Source organism: Jaculus jaculus, chromosome 15 (assembly GCF_020740685.1).
Source record: "Jaculus jaculus isolate mJacJac1 chromosome 15, mJacJac1.mat.Y.cur, whole genome shotgun sequence".
Taxonomy (NCBI): Eukaryota; Metazoa; Chordata; class Mammalia; order Rodentia; family Dipodidae; genus Jaculus; species Jaculus jaculus.
The window spans coordinates 75,869,024-75,883,025 of NC_059116.1; positions in this window are offsets into that span (position 1 = coordinate 75,869,024).

Genomic DNA, 14,002 nt, shown 5'->3' on the forward strand with positions numbered 1-14,002 from the left:
TAAATAAAAAATTTAAAAAAAAGAAGCAGCTGTTAGGACAAACTACATACAAGAGCAACAAGCATGAAGCAATAGAGGACACTTTGTGCTCTGACATCTACAGGAACCGAAGTCCATTTATCCTACAGGAAGCAGTGGGCCGCACCGCCCTCTCACTGTGCACTTGTCATGTCCTGCTCCCCACGGTGAATGGAATGCAGAGAAAACACATTGAGAATGTTTACCAATGGGAGAGCTAAAAACTCTAGCTGTGAGCTGGCGAGATGGCTTAGCAAGTGAGGCTCTTGCCTAGGAAGCCTGAGGACACAGGTTTGGTTTCCCAGTGTCCTCTCAAGCCTGACGCACCAGGTGGCACATGTTCCTGTACTTATTTGCGGTGGCCAGAAGCCCTGGTGCACTCACTCACTCTCTGTCTCTCTCTCTCTCTCTCTCCCACTCATTCTTCTTTCTGTGTCAAATAAATAAAATAAAAAATAACTTTTCTTCAGTGTTGATTTTGGATTACTTAATGTGCGTCAAAATTTCAAAAATGCTTATTAGTCATTTTTGAAGTTTATATATGTGTTCATGTGATTTGTGTAAGATAGCTCATTGATTCAAATAATTTATGAATGAAAAAGTGCTCCAACATGACAAAACATAAGAAAACGAGGACCAAGTTTTCTAGTCCAGAAAATATTAGTAAGTGATCAGTAAAGTAATAACTTAAATAATGCATGTAGGGTTTTAAAGAGAAAAATTACTATAGCGGGACTTTTCTGAATCTCCTTCTCTCACTTTTCCACTCCCAATAGCATTTCATGCGGGAGACCAAGACCCTTCAAGACATGAGTGGTCAGATGAGGTTTTCATTATTGTAATTATTATTGAAGGACTGTTACTAAGTTTCTGTTGGAAGTCCGGTCATTGAGGGCATGCCCTTGCTCAGTTTCTGAAACTCCATCCTTCCTCTTCCTGTCGTGGCCGCACTGAGGCCCTCGAGGACTCTCTTCGGCCATATACTACTGTCAGCTCTAAGTAACAGAGCCAAGGGCACGGGCTGAAATCTGTGAAATCATTTTTATATTTTATTTTGTAACTTTCTTTTCTTTCCTTTAAAGGAGAAAAGGAACTGGGGATCGGGTACCCTTGGGCACTGAGGGGCATGTGCAGTTCTTAGTAGGCAGGCACAGGGGGATGGGTAAACTAGTCCTGGAGTTTTCCCTTACCCTCCTCTCTGCAGGGAATAGTAATGCTGCTAGTCAAGGAAGTGGGGTGAAGTAGAGCCCCGGGGAAAGGGACTGGGGGTTCACACTAACATGCAAAATCTGGCTGCACCATAAAACAAAGCGCTTTCTGAAGAGCAACATACAGGACATGTGCATGGATACATGGATACAGCCACCAGAGTGCACGCCGGCAAGGCAGCGCAGTCCTGGGGCTGGGGGTCCGGGCCACACTGGCTCCAGAGAGCTTCCGGCCACCTCTCTGCTGCCCGAGGCCCTCCTGGGTGAAGTGGGGCCTGGGACGGGCGTCGTGCGCCATGGCCGCTTTGTCTCTGAGGTGCTGCGCCAGGTCCCCACCTGAGCCAGATCCGCGAGGACTTGGAACTCCTGCGTGCAGCAGGGCATGCTGGCACGAGCTTAGCCCACCCGGTTGGGGTCCCTCTCTGCCCTCCACGGCTGCAGACACGAGGGCCCCAGCAGCTGAGGAGTGGAGTGCGCCCTCCTCGCCCCATCACGTCCTGGCTCCTGGAAGGGGAGGGGCGGCCTTACCCTTCTGCCTCCTGGGCAGGGATGTCGCTAGTGCAGCCCGCACGAAGCTTCCAGAAGCCGACAGATGTGGGAGCAAGTGAGGGCCTCTGGAAGACGGGGCTGGCGCAGGGCTGAGTGGGGTACTTCATTCTGGTGGCCACCTGCGACTGTCCGCGGGCCGCTTGCAACAGCCGCCGCCACGGGCTCAGCTCGAGCTGGTGCGCCAGGGGCGCCAGTGCAGCTTCGTGGGCATGGTGCCACCCCGCTGACTCCTTAGGCCTCCCTGCTGCCTGTGAGCTAGCTTGCTGGGCATGGTGCAGCCCCGCTGACCCGTTAGGCCTCCCTGCAGCTGGTGAGCTTGCTGGGCATGGTGCCGCCCCGCTGACCCGTTAGGCCTCCCTGCAGCTGGTGAGCTTGCTGGGCATGGTGCCGCCCTGCTGACCCGTTAGGCCTCCCTGCAGCTGGTGAGCTTGCTGGGCATGGTGCCGCCCTGCTGACCCGTTAGGCCTCCCTGCAGCTGGTGAGCTTGCTGGGCATGGTGCCGCCCTGCTGACCCGTTAGGCCTCCCTGCTGCCTGGCCCGCCTCACGTGTTCAGCCTGGCTCATACACAGGTTCACGTCAGACATTTCTTGTTCGGCACTGTGACGACTGAAAGCTTTCTAAGGAAGACATGGCCAGCTCTGCCCAGTGCAGCTCTAGCAGCCTGTCTACAGATCCTCAGCTTTTCACGGTCTATAAAGGTTGAGCGAGCTCCCAGTGGGTATCACTTGAGATTCCCCCACATTTTTCAGCACTGTCTCCCCAACATCCCAAAGCTAATCTTACGTGCCATGCTGAGACTTGTACTAGCTTGCAGCAGCAGGAAATAGAAGGTTGGAAACCCTCGCCCGTTAAAAGCCGTGGTTCCCCTTGGCGCTTCGCTGCAAGAAGTCTGAAAGGGGGAAGCTGAGTTGGTGGAGCTGCAGCAGGTGAGGCTGATGCTGGAGTTGTCAGCCACCACCAGCCTCCGCAGAACCACCTCGGTGGGGCCTGGTGCGAGGTCACTGTGCCCGCCCGAGATGGAGAGCAGCCCGGACCCGCGGTGGCAAGGGACGCTGCCCAGTGCGCCTTGCATAGCGGGTGCCTGCAACGGAGACTTGGCGCTCACTACCGTCAAACAAGATGTGTGAGAACCGCCAGGGTGACTGTGAATTTGACGTCTCCAGCCCGGTGACTTAGACACGGTGATGTGCTCCACCTGCCTTATAAACCTTGCAGACAGCATACATGCCATTTGGCAAGCTTTCTTTCACGTGTGTACATGTAAAAATGTGTGTGCCCCTGGTGCAGGTGCATGGGCATGTGTGTGCATCCGCGCGGTGGTGACACAGCATAGCCATGCAGGTAGCTTTGTCAGGTGTTGGACACCCTTTTCTGATACAGTGATGCTCACAGGTCTGGAGCTCACAGAGGGCCGCAGGGATCCGCTGATGACACCTCCCCCAGCTGAGATTTCAAGAGCATGTCACCATGCCTGGCTTCTTTCTAAGTTAATTTGAAAATGCTATGAAGGTAATTTTATACAGTATCAGTAGAATGCCTGCATTTTGGTGTCACATGAGGTCAAATATGCAAAATTCACGTCATCAAATACTTTGTGTTTGGGAACATTAATTTTTTTATTTAAACAAGTAATGTTTGGGCTTGAGGGATGGCTTAGCAGTTAAGGCACTTGCCTGCAAAGCCAAAGGACCCAGGTTCAATTCCCCAAGACTTACGTAAGCCAGATGCACAAAGTGGCGCATGCATCTGGAGTTTGTCTGCAGCGGCTGGAGGCCCTGGCGTGCCCATTCTCTCTCTCTCTCTCTTCCTATTTCTCCCCCTCTCTGTCTCTCTTTCTCATAAATGAATAAATAAATAAATACAGGATCTTTCTTGCTTAAAAAAATGTTCAACCTATATTTGACCATGAAGTTACTGGAAACCTTAAAGTTACGAGAAATCCTGTAGCAAAATCCTACATTCCTATGGGGGAAAATGTGAATAGCTAGACAGTGTATCTGCCATGAAATTTTTTATATTAAAAATCTCTACAACCAAGTTTGTATCTGAAATAACTACACACATATGATATAAAAGATAAACATCAATCCAAGCATGAGTGGACTAGCCAAGGACTCTTGACCATGTTTGATGACTGGTCACCTTCCTGATTCCCAGTAGCTTAACCTGCCCGCTACACCATGTGTTTTCAAGGCCCTTGACAAAGACTTGAACCAGGATTTCCTCCTTTCATTTACAAATGACAATTCCTTTCTTATTTAAAGGATGTTTACTTTCCCCAAACCTTATTTACAGGACCTCTAAATCTCTCAGACACTATCGGGGTCCATTTTGCTTGTGAGTCTTTCTTAGTCCTTTTGAGTATGGAATTAATATTTGTTAAGACCAATTATGTAACCAAAATAATACAAATGATGTAATGTAAACAGGATACACATAGCCAACTATAAATACACAAAACCCAAAGCCGCAAAACCTGCATACCTGGTACTGGTTTTGGAAGCATGAACAATGTGCGGAGCGAGTCATGAGGTGCACATGGTTCCAGGAGCTGCTGCTGAGCTGCGGCATGAGGCAGGGCATCATGGCCCTGATAGGCCAGCAAAGGCATCGGAAGGTAGACTGTGGTTTATCGTGGAGACCCAAAGACATTTTGGATATACCAGGACTGTTCAAGGGCTATCATGGAGTACTATGGGCTGGGGATGGAAGTTTTCCCTTGCTATTTAGCCCAGCTCAGTGGGGCAGAATTGGGAAATCCAGAGACTCCTCACTAGTTGCTGGTTATGATATCATACTTGAACTGCAGCTGTTGGATGTTTGCTTCATTGTTATTGGGTGCAGTCATGGGGGGGGGACACACTTGCTCTATGAGACCACCCACAGGCCTGTCAGTGCTTAGACCCTCAAAGCTTACACTTACCCACAGCACAGCTTCATAACTGTGAGGAGAGTCCTGCTGTAGCCAAGCACTTGAGCTCACTGTCTCCTACAGTTCCAAAGCCCTTGCTATAACTGACTGATGACATTCTACCATTAATGTTAAGACACCTAATGAAAATGCCAGTGGCCGCAAGGGAGAAGACTTGAGGCTGTGGAGAACATTGCAGTTGTCTTGTCCCACCCCTCACCTCCACTTTGAGCCTCATCATGTGCATACTCTAACCCATTAATGACTCCAAACATGTCCACAGATCAGAAAAAGTGAGAAGATATTACCAGTATCCTTTGATCCCTCTTCTGTAATGAAAAGTTACTATTCCTGTTTAGATTACTATCTTATTTATGTTGGTATTAAAATTATAAAAGTTTTGAACTTCTGTATTTGATATAGTCCAATCCAGACCCGTCGGAATGACAGTAAAGAAAGCTGACTGCCCAACATGAGATGACCATCTCCATCCCGGCCACCAGGGCCTACGAACTTCCACACAGCACATGGTGGATCGCATGAGCGGTGTTCCCAAGGACAGCTTGAGGATTTCCTCTAGGGTGATGATGGCGGACACTGAGGAGACTCACATGTCAAAGCACGAAATCAGAGGCCACCGAGAGCTCAACACTAGCAGTGACTTATCATATGCCCTGCGTGGCTCAGGGAACCTTGCTAAAGAAGGAGCAGAGAGAATGTAAGAGTCCCAGGGCGGGACGGTGTACGCAGAGGTGTTGCTCCTTCCCTGTCCCCCACGGACTGCTGGTGCTGACTCCCATAGCTGTATTACGGTATCCTTACGACAGTGGTGATTATTATAATCTACCAGTCATTTCAGATTCCATAGGCTTACAAGCATGTGCCTCAGAATGAATTTATGTGCATTGTAACTCCATTATGTTTAAGAAATTGGGCCACTGGGACAGAAAGTGTTCCACATTCTAATAATACCCAAGTGCCCTTTTCTCAATCACCAGTGTACCATTGTAAAATGCGATTGTCCTTTGAGAACATTTCACCTTTTCTTTGGGCAGTGCACTAGGTTGTTGTAAAGTTACTGTCTCAGTGTCTCCAGGACACTTAACTTTCAAATGTGCACACTTCTCACCCATGTGCATATTAGCTACAGGCTTATAACATGATCCACTGAAAATCCCTTGTACCACGTATCTTAAACCTTTGTTCCCCTTATAGACATATCAATTACCATTCTTCAAATCAAAATGTGATTGGCTTACTTGAATTTGCTAAGTTGGCAAGCCTACCTAATCCTTTTGGAGATGATGTCCTGAGAAACTGCAAGTATAAAATGTGGAATATCAAGATTTGGTGGTTGGACTGGGGAAATGGCTTAGCAGTTATGGCATTGCCTGCAAAACCTAAGGACCTGGGTTTGATTCCCCAGGATACACATAAGCCAGATACACAAGGGGGCACATGTGTCTGGAGTTAATATGTAGTGGCTAGATGTCATGGCATGCTCATCCTCTCTATCCATCTCTCTCTCATAAATAAATGAAATATTTTGAAAAAAGAGATTTGGTGGTTGCCCTGCTTGGTTTTGGTTTTAAGTTGATCAAATCTTTCCTTGTTATGTCTCCTCATTCCTCCCTTTTAAAATAGAAATCCTTATTCTATGTCACTATATGTTGGAAACATGTTACTTGTGTTTTGATTTTATAGGGCTCATGAGACGACGTGGAGTCTCAGATGAAACTTTAGACTTTGGACTCTTGAAGAGTGCTGGGTTTAGTAAAGACTGTGAGTCTTTTACATTTTGACTGGATGCATTATACTTCATGAAATGGTCATGCACCTTTGGGGTCAGGTGCAAAATCTTGTGGCTTGAATGTAAAATGCCACCGTCCAACCCCAGCCTCAGTGTGTAGATGTTTTATCCCCAGCTGGAGACACTTTTCAGAAAGGTATGGAGCCCTTGGGAGGTGGAACCTCGTTTGCAGCAGTTGATCACCAGGGTGGGTCTAGAGGTGCTGTAGCCCCCCATACTTGATATTTCCTGCCACATCCTTACAACTGACAGGAAGATGTGGCCATCTGCTCCTGACACCTGCTTTCCTGATATCTGCTTTCTCTACTGTGATTAAACTTCCTCCTCAAGTATTTCAGGTGAAGTGAGCCCTTTCTCTCCCTATTCTGCTTCCGGTCAGGTATTTTGTCCTAACAAAGTAACTCATGCATCAGGTAATGGCAGCCAATGTGCAGTCATGAGCTCAATAGACATGTCACATCTGGAAGACTGGATCCCAAAGCACGCTGTCCCTTTATTTGACTCTTACTTTCTTCCCAGTGCCTGCTCTGCAGTGTTCCCTGGACCTTGTTGGATGCGACAGAGATGTCTCCCTTAGTACTGAACACTTGCCTGCCACTTACTCTCAGCACTTTCTTGAGTTTTGAGTCTTCCCACTAGACGTCAACATCAGCAAAAGAGCAGCTTCTCTTACCAAAATTATGAGCAGCACTAATTTAAGGGCATAAACATGAACAGTTAAGAACAATTTGGTGAGTACTGTGTATCCATTTATCCAAACCACAGTGGCTTTCTCCCTGTACCCACTCCCCACCCACCCCACAGCATGTGTCCTTCACAGTGGTAGGCTTTTAACTAGCTTTTCAGTACAAGGTCTAAATTCTGTCCCATGGACAGGCCTCAAATCTGATGAGATATTATGCTACCCTGCATAACAGTCATGCCACTATTGCACTGGGGCACATCCATCTTGCCTGGATGACCAATTTTGTAGTTTATTGGACCCATTCCTAACTGATGACTTTTCTCCCCTAGAAGGTGGCAGAGGGTTCCCCACACTGACACAGCCAGCAAGAAGGCTTCCAGCTCCATTGCAGATGGATTTCTCAGTGTTCTGCAACCGAAACATGCCATGCATTCAGTGATAGATTCTTACCACCTAATTTTAGTGGGAAACCAAGAGCATCAGCATTTTTTAAACTCTGAAATTATGTATTTCCTTTGAATTGAGTGAAATGGATGATATTTTTCTAACAACAATAATAAAGATAGCTTCTCATCATCAACTTTTTAAAAAAATTTCTTATTTATTTATTTGAGAGTGACAGACACAGAGAGAAAGACAGATAGAGGGAGAGAGAGAGAATGGGTGTGCCAGGGCTTCCAGCCTCTGCAAACGAACTCCAGACGCGTGCACCCCCTTGTGCATCTGGCTAACGTGGGACCTGGGGAACCGAGCCTCGAACCGGGGTCCTTAGGCTTCACAGGCAAGCGCTTAACTGCTAAGCCATCTCTCCAGCCCCTCATCATCAACTTTTAACATAATGTAAATTTCCAAAAGCAAGATAAAGCCTTCATGAATGACTAAGTACATATTGATAGAAGATGACACATGATGCTATTCCAGCAAGTGACATTAGGCACAGAAACCTGGATCAATAAATCTGATGAGAGTAATTTCTAAAATTACAAGATAAATAATGACAAAAATGCACTTAGAAATACTCTATGTAGATGTGAAACTAAGGAGACCAGTGAGGATATGGGGTAGATTGTGTATTCTCACTTGGCCACATGCCTGACAACTAACTTTAAACACTAAAAGAACAATTCCAAGAAGTGTAATTACCAGAATATTTCAGATATGGCTTCATATTATTTTAAAATTATTTTTAAAGCTTAAACAGTATAGAAGACAGGGGCTATAGAGATGGATTAGTGGTTAAGGCAAAGCCAAAGGATCCAGGTTCGATTCCCTAGAACCCATGTAAAACCTGATGCACAAAGTGGCATATGTGTCTCGAGTATGTCTGCAGTGAACAGAGGCCCTAGTGTGCCCATTATCTGGCCCCCTTTCAAATAAGTAAAATATTTTTAAAAAAACAGAAGACATCTACAATAGAAAGAACAGATATAGGCTAGAGAGATGACTTCGTGGTTAAGATACCTGCCGAGGAAGCCGAAGGGCCCAGGGTTGATTCCCTGGAACCCATGTAAGCCAGATACACGAGGGAGTACATGTGTCAGGAGTTTGCAGAGACCCTGGCATGCCCATAAAAACTAAAAAAAACAAAAAAAAAAACCAAAAAAAAAACAAAAAACAACAACAACTAAAAAAAAAAGATACAATCTGGAAAAATTTATTTCATCAGGGTAAAAACTTGTCATTATATTTCATCATAGCATCCCAGGACACACTCGTGACACCGGGCACGGGCACCCGCTGTTCGGAAGCTGACAGCCCAGCTTGAGCCTCTCAGACTGCTGCTCCAGGCCTCTGCCTGACCCCCAAGCCCTGCGCACAGATGGTCTTTGTCTCTGGGCCAGAGCCAACCTGATGAGGCCAGCACTGGCTCCAGGACACAGAGCTCTGCCCATCTGTTTTCTGCTGCTCTGGCTCAAGGTGAGACACAGTGTGGAGAGGACAGCGTGGCAGCATTCATGGGCTCCAGGAGTCTGACCTTTAATTTTGCATAAGCGAGCACAGCTGAGTCTCTCACCCACAAGTACTTGTTCGGAAGACCATAGACATGAGGCATCATGAACACAAGGCCACAATGTCATCTGTCCCTAATTCTAGAATCTACTTGGAATTTTGTGGTTCTAGGTTCTGGAGGTCTTCCCAGTTCACCTCTAGGTGCATTCTGTATCACCTAACATGAAGTAGAATCTAGAGAGGTTTCTAGATAACCACCTATTATTCATTCCTCCTCAGCTTGAAGCAGTGGCTGTAGGACAGATGTTTCCCAACCTTGAGCAATATGATTGGCTTAGTGATAATGTTGACCATATTACACAGTGAAGATATGGCATGGTGCTGGATAAACGTAAAAATAAAGATTTAAGGCTGGAGAGATGCCTTAGCACTAAAGGCACTTGCCTGCAAAGCCAAAGGACCCAGGTTTGATTCCGCAGGACCCATGTAAGTCAGATGCACAAGGTGGTGCATGCATCTGGACTTCGTTTGCAGTGGCTGGAGGCACTGGTGTGCCCATTCTCTCTCTCTCTTCCTTCCTCCCCCTCTCTGTCTCTCTCATAAATAAATAAAAATTTTAAAAATAAAAAAGTAAAACTTTACTTTCTCATACTAGCTATATTTCTAGTGCCTCACTTACTGCACAGCACCGACATGGTCATTTCCATAACTGTAGGGCATTTTTGGTCAGCACTAGTGTGATTACGTGTGTTCACTGAAGGACTGAAAACTAACCAACATGGAATCTAGAACGCTGGGTGGTCCTGAGTGGCCCATGGTCGTGGTGGCTTCTCAGCTTTCCAAACGCGTTTCTTTGGGTGGAACATTGATGCAACTATGCCTGAGAGGCATCATCTAGAGGGGCTTTGAACCTGCAAAGACGAGGCTGAGCCCACGGCCCTATCTGTGGGCTTTGAACCCGAACCTACTTCCACCCACCGTGTCGTCCGGGCCTTCTCACACTTTGTTTTGTTTTGTTTTGTTCACATCTCATCTGGTTCAAAACCCTAGACTTCATCTGCTCTCTTTCCAACTTACTGCTGAGTCATTGCCCTTCTTCCTTTAAGTGGTTGCATAATTTACTGTGTATGGCACAGAATCTTCCAATTAGTGTGTGGAATAGGGTGAACTTTCTGACTGTAAGCGCAAACGCCCCATCAAGACACCAGACACCAAAATGAAACCGCCAGTTGCTACGCCCCCATCCGCCAGTAGAGGGCGCGCGGGCCACGGACGCGCGAGAAAGCCGGGCAGCTGCGGCGAGCACCCACCGGCGCCGGGGAGCGCGGCGAGGCTTCCGGGGCTCTCGGGCCGCAGCGCTGCGGTGAAAATGGGCTTTGCCGTCATGAACAACCCAGAAGGCGGCTGCCTTTACGCAGAGCTCTCCCAACCGCCTAAAGTAGCCGGGGCACTGCTACGGGCAAGTGCGGCTGAGGGAGGGTCCCCGGGCCTCGGCGGGCCGGGGGCGCGGGCCAGGCGCAGCGGAGCGCCCGTGCTGCGGGGCCGGGCCAGGGCCGCTCGAGGTGCGGGTCGCCTGGCGGGGCCGCCGCCCAGGCCGGGAAGGAGCCGGAGCGGACGGCGGGCTGGCTCTGTGACCGCTCGGTCCTCGTGGGTCTGCTCCGTCCGTCGAGGCCCCGGTCCCGGGGAGGGCCGGGCGGCCTGTGTCCACCGTGGCGCTTTAGTGCCCACGCTCGCTGTGCCCGGAGTTAACGTGGAGCGTTACGCAGACCACCAAGTCATGGTTGAACGTCCTGCTGTAGTAACTATCACGCGCCCACCGTGGACAATTTGTAGCTTTGTTTAACAGGGGTCTTCATCTAAGCAGAGCACAAAAGACCCTGGCCTGGGGCGACGCTGACCCTGCCCTTGCTCTTGCCCCCACCCCAGGACCAGCAAGGTCAATGCTGAGAACAAAGTGCCTCAGAAAGCCGGGCCCAGCTCTGAGGTTCCTTTGCCGCGCACCCCCGGCCACGAGCTCTTGGCTTGGTTCAGCACCAGCGGGTTTTGAGCACTTTCTTCTCCGTGAGCCTGGCTGGGCAGACCCATAGACACGGGCTGTTCCCAGGTTCTGCAGCCCCATGACACAGGACAGTGCCTGCTTCATTCACAGCCCAAAGCCTTGGTCCAGTAGATCTTGAACAGGGCAAGACTGGCCTTAGACCCTATGTGAAATATCTCATATATAATGTATATCAGGGCTGAAAGGCTCTGCTATTCATATAAGCGTATATTACATTTCTCTGATTAGTGAAGATAAGAGTGTCACCTGGAGTATTAAATTTCAATTCAATTTTGTTTCTCAGGGTCTGGGTTCTTATAACTTGCCAGATACAGGTTTCCATCAGGTCTCTCCTTCATAACTCAGTTAACTTAGAAGGCAAGGATGCTGAAAATGGGACACATTGTCTGATGCTTTCACAGCATCTGTCTCTCTCGGTTTCTGTCTTGAGGAGTGCTAGCTCTGGTCTGCTGAGCATGGTAAGGACAGAGTTCCTCTCCCAACACAAACGGAATTAGTGGCTTGTGCGTAGCTGTGAGTAACATACCTGAGGGAAGAAATATTTATTTTAGCTTCTGGTTTCACAAATAGCAGTCAACCACGTCAGAGAAGGCAGGGCAGAGCAGAGCACAGCAGTTTACATCATGACTGAAAGGAAGAACAGAGAAGGAAATATAGAAAGAGATTTGGGCAAAATGTTGCCTCCAGGTCTATATCTACGGAGACAGTTCCTGCAACCAAGTTTCACCTCCTGCCTCTACCACTTCCCAATGCCATAATGCCATGTGTCCATCAGAGCATCAAAACATTCATTACACCAGAGCACCACTGATCTAGTGACATCTGGAGATGCCATCATAGACAGATACACACAAAGATGTGCTTCACTGAACTCTTAGGCATTTCTCAATTTGACCAGCAAGATGGACCATCACAGAGATCATTAAGAAAGTTCAGCTGCTTATGTGGTCTGCTCTCAGCTCCTGGGTGAGACAAAAGCAGACTGAATGAATGGACAGTGGGTGGTTTGAATCTGATGTTCCCTATAAACTCATGTTTTCAGAATGCTTATCCCCAGCTGATGGTAATTTTGGAAGGGGAGCCTTGCTGGAGGAGGTGTGCTGCTGGAGGCAGGCTTAGGGGTGTTTTACATAGCTCCCCAGCCCTTGCCAGAACTCAGTTCACTTTCTGGCATCATTTTCCACTTGCTGTGGCAGAGGTGATGTCCAGGCTGTGCTCACGCCATGCTGTCTGCTGCCATCATGAAGCATCACCTTGAGACCTAAGCCAAAATAAAGACTTTCCTCCTCTCAGCTGCTTTTGGTTGGGTGCTTTGTCTCAGCGGTGGCAAGGCAACTGCATCAGGCAGAGTTTCTGGATAGTAGTTGAGCCCTCGGGAGCATATTCCTTCTGGATTGTGAATTTGGATCTCAGCAGAGAGGCAGCTAGATTGAGCCATCAGAAAGGCTGGGTCAGAGGAAAGAACTCAGAACTTGATTCTTTGGCTGCATCCTGTGATCCTGTGATCAAGAAAGAAGGAGCAAGGAGAGGAGCTGGGGTGGTTGGTAGGGGGTCTCTTATGGCTGCTGTACAGATGAAAGGGAGCAGAGGCTTTCAGCAGGAAGGGTCATAGAGGTGCAGTCTAGTTTGAAATGCATTCAAATCTGTGATTCCTGGCTCTGGCTGTCTGCTAGAAGGTGCCTTTTGTAATGTCTAGACACACAGCTTCTATACGCACTCTTTGTTTTATTTGAGAATCCCCCCTATTTTGTGGAGGGAGACTTCCTGTTTCTGCTTAGACTCCTTTTGAGTCCCCAAAGTTTGCCTCTGATTCTGAGCAGAGCACTCTCCACTCCTGAGTCTGACCTGTAAAGTGCCCCCTTTGCCTTTATGGCTTTGTCTGCTTTTCTCTTCATTGTCTGAGAAATAAAATAAAACCACTCTGATTCTTAGTTACTAAAAAATACCATTTCAGGTGCTCCCACCACAGAGAGTCAGAACAATCATAAACAAGCTCTCATGGCTTGAATGTCAATCACAGATTCATATTTTGAATGCTTTTTCTTCCTGACATTATCCTTTTCCACTATTGCCTTTATGGAATTTTATTTCCAACATGATTGACTGGTTATTTTCATTTTGACTGTTTCATGATAGTCATATTAACACTACTATATTACACTTATCTTGATCTTCAGGCAGCTCTATAAATTGTTCTTTACCACTCCTTTCTTCTCCAGGAGAAGTGTAAGGACGCAGGACTAAGCAAGTGCACTGAGGTGTCCAACTTTAACCACAGGCAACTGGAGACAATCCTGAACACAGCTCCAGGAGAGGTCCCGTCTCTTCTGCTGCTTGTCCTTTCCTCCCATAGCACTGCTGAGTGCCCGTATGCCGCCCCCGCACACCGGTTCATCTTCCTTTTGCATCTCCAAAGGTGGTAAAAGTGAAATCTTTGTACAAGATAACATGGGGTAATCTTAATTTTATATGTGAGAAAGCAAAAAAATAAAAATAAAAAAGTTCCAGGCATGGTGGCGCATGCCTTTAATCCCAGCACTCGGGAGGCAGAGGTAGGAGGATCGCCGTGAGTTTGAGGCCACCCTGAGACTACATAGTGAATTCCAGGTCAGCCTGGGCTAGAGCAAGACTCTACCCCGAAAAACCGAAAATAAAGCGGCGGGGGGGGGGGGTAATGTTGGAGACCACTATAATATTTCAGTGTTACTGACAGCATAATTGTACAAATGTAGACCTGTATGCCAATGAGAGTTGAGGAATGCAGCTCCTCCTACCTCAAATTAGATAAAATAAGTGAAATCCTAACCACAG